The sequence below is a fragment of the Scardinius erythrophthalmus genome (genome assembly GCF_964197995.2).
Source record: "Scardinius erythrophthalmus genome assembly, chromosome: 9".
NCBI classification, from domain to species: domain Eukaryota; kingdom Metazoa; phylum Chordata; class Actinopteri; order Cypriniformes; family Leuciscidae; genus Scardinius; species Scardinius erythrophthalmus.
The window spans coordinates 1,760,327-1,764,248 of NC_138229.1; positions in this window are offsets into that span (position 1 = coordinate 1,760,327).

Consider the following 3,922-nt stretch of genomic DNA (forward strand, 5'->3'; position numbering starts at 1 on the left):
CGTTGAAAAGGAAAGGGAAGGGAAGACCTGCACACAAAAATACCGTATTTTCCCCCGCAACGATTTCAAAACCAATCCATCGATTAGAAAGAGTCAGTCAGTCCGACATGGTGCGCGGAAGCTTTTGTCCGGGTTTATTCGCGGAGCGTTCCGTGCGCGTGTGGCTCGTTCCCTGCGCAACAGCGCTTCTACTGAGAGGCGGGACGCGCGTCTGTCTTTGAACGAGAGCGCGCATCTGTGTGTGTGTGTGTGTGTGTGTGTGTGTGTGTGTGTGTGTGTGTGATGACGTGCGCTGGCCTCGGTGCTGAAGTCTCCTCTGTTCTACTATCACTGGTGTGTATGAGTTCACTTTCTCAGCTAAATTAGCTCTCCTAATACACATATCTGACCAAATATATAGCACATTATTTATTTAGGTTACACTTTATTTGGTAACACTTTATTTTACAGTGTCATTGTTACATATGTTACATGTAGTTACTATAGTAATAACTATTAATTATGCAAAATGACATGCAACTAAACAAACCCTAACCCTATAGTAAGTACATGTATATATTACTCAGTACTTAAATGTATAATTACACTGTAACAAAGACACCTTAAAATAAAGTGTAACCCTTTATTTTAAGGTGACGTATAGTTACACAAGTAAGTACTGAGTAATATTAATTAACTACATGTAGTTAGTTATGGTTAGGTTTAGGGTTAATTACTTGTAATTATGCATATTTTACTATATTAAGTAAATTGTTTATTAACATGTAAGTACGTCACCTTAAAATAATGGGTTACACTTTATTTTAAGGTGTCAGTGTTACAGTGTAATTATATATTTAAATACTGAGTAATATTAATTAACAACATGTACTTACTATAGGGTTAGGGTAGGATTAGAGTTTGGTTGAGATTTATTATGCATAATTTACTGTTATTACTATGGTAAGTACATGTAACAAGGACACTATAAAATAAAGTGTTACCTTTATTTAGTATAGATCTATATACTACCCTTTATATTAATATTATATATATATATATATATATATATATATATATATATATATATATATATATATATATATATATATACATATATATATATAATTAATATATATGCTGTTCTTTTTTTTTAATTAATATGGAAAATGCATATCCATGACCACATTAATATCCAAACAAACGATTATTATTATCGCCTTTTTAATAATATTGTAACATCATATTTACGCAACATCAAATATATTGCATGCCATCCATGTTTATAATTGTACATATAGGCCTGTATAACCTGCTCTTCTTACAAAAATAGTTTTTTTTAAATGTGCAATTGCTTTGATGCACTAATTGTCTGCCATGATTCCCCATGCAAACCAGCGCATGTTCCGCGTGTGTGAGATGAGCGTGTGTGTCGCTGATGTCGGGAACAGTCTTCTCTCCTGCGTTGGCACGGAAAGCTTGTGGTTTCTTTCGGGTGGTCATTGATAAATCTGATCGATATATCGACTGACACTGATTAATTATGTGTTTTGACCCGGGCTGAGGGGGAGCACAGGTCAGAAAGTTTTGCTGCAGAGAAGAAGGAACGCGACGCGAGGAGGAGCGCGAACACGGGGAAACACAGGTATATTTAGCTTAAAATAACATAATCATATTTGTGTTTATTTTAATTGTGTATTTGTTATACTGTAATTCTAAATTCAAGTGCTGAGTAATATTACATGTAGGCCTACTTAGGGTTAGCACTCGGGTTTGGTTTGGGGTTATTTGCATGTAGTTATGCATAATTTATAGCTATTACCAAAGTAACTGCATGCAACATATGTAACAATGATATTGTAAAAAAAAAAAAAAAAAAAAAAAAGTGTTACCATATTTTTTAACCTAAACTCGTCAGACAGAAATTCAGTTTGCCGGGTTGCAGCACAAAACCATTAAAATTAATGGGCGTATATTTATTAGTTTTTTTTTTATAACACTTTGTTTTAAAGTGTGTTTGTTACACAGTAATTATAGATTTATGTACTGTGTAATATTAAGTAACTACAGTGCGTACTATAGGGTTAATATTAGAATTAGGGTTTGTTGCGTGTAATTATGCATAAATTATAGTTATTACACATGTTACATGTATAACAAGGACACTGTAACATAAAGTGTTGTTATTTTTATTTATTTAATTTGGTTGCGTTACTCTATATATTAGTTTTATTATTTTATTTAGTAAAGCTGCTAATCTAATTGAATATTTTACAGCTCTATAATTCTCTAAATTAATTTAGCATGTTATAAAAGTTATTTGTGCCTGATCTGACTTTTTTTCACTTGTGTAACATCATTTGATTCCTATTAAATTAAATGATTGATTTATATTTTTGGCTGGTTGATTTATACGTAACCGAATGACGCATATTTGTATCTTACCTGCATGTGTAGCAGTATTATAGTTATGAATATAGCATGATAGCTGTGCATGTGTTGTTCTCCTCCTGGTCAGGGCTCAGATCAGAGCCAGGCCTGCAGAAGTAATGGCCTCACTTTAGAGCTGTCTTACTCAACCTTACACAAATGAGCTCTGTGTCTTCTCGCTTTAATGTCCTGTATTGACGAGCGCTTCTATCGGAAATAAATGAGTGTTGTGGAGCCAGAGGATCGGTTACTGTAGGAGCGCGGGCTCCTGAGCGCCAGTATCGGCTCCTGGCCCGCGCGTGATGGATGTGCACGAGCCTTTAACTCTCCCGCGCCACAAACAGCCTTATGTTATGCACTGTACAACTTATGTGTTTATTTACTATATCAGGATGGAAAGTGAAAATGTAAGCTTATATGTGTGTGTTCGCCAAAACAGGAATCTGGCGTTGTGCACGAGCAAAGTTTTGCGTAAAACTTCACTGAAAGAGATGGAAGTTATAAAATGCATTTGTGATTTTGTTCTGCTTAAAGTTTATCAGTTGTTTACTTCTTATAACCTACTTACTCAGTCATACTGGAGATGTATTTAATACAAATATATCATATGAACATAATGTGCAAATCATCTGCATTAAGGCCTGTTTGTGGTCAGTTATTATAATCATAATAGTATAATAGTTTAGTAATTAACATACACTGTGACATTTTTACCTGTTTGTGAGCCAGTTTTAGTTGCTTTTCTTATTTTGTAATTTGAACTTTATAAAGGAAATCACGTTTCGACTATTACATTTTACGTGTTTTTTTATGGTCTTTAATACCCCAGTTTTGTTTTCTTTAATAGTTGTGTTTCTAAATTTAACAAACAATATATTTTCTCATTTCATTCAGTCTTTTTATTATTATTATTATTATTATTATTATTTTATAAGCCATGGCTAATTTATTAAATATAATGAAATGTTTCAATTAAACAAGTTAGACCCGAATCTTTTGCAATTTTTCGATTTTATTTTTTATTTTTTTTATGGGAACTTTTGCTATTTTTATATGATATAAAACAGTTTATTCCGGTTATTGATGATATTGATTATAGACACACACAACCAAAGAAAGTCCGAGAAAGAACGACTTTTGCAATCGTTATATGTTTTTTTTACACCTATGACGTGTCATATCTGCTAAAAGAAAAGTATCAGATATTTTACCAATAACTTGTTAATTTGATTGAAATGTTTTTAAGTTGGCTACATCACGGAATTATTTTTTTTCTATTATTATATCAAAAAAACTGATCAAATTAGGCTTTGTGTTGCATTATAATTAATAAACAACATGTTTTCCCAATTTCAGATGTTATATACAGTATATATACATCTGAACATCTGAAATTGGTAAAACATGTTGTTTATTTATTATAATGCAACACAAAGCCTAATTATATATATATATATATAGTTAATATTTTTTTTATTTTTGTTTAGAAAGTGTTTGTCAATGATCTTAAAAG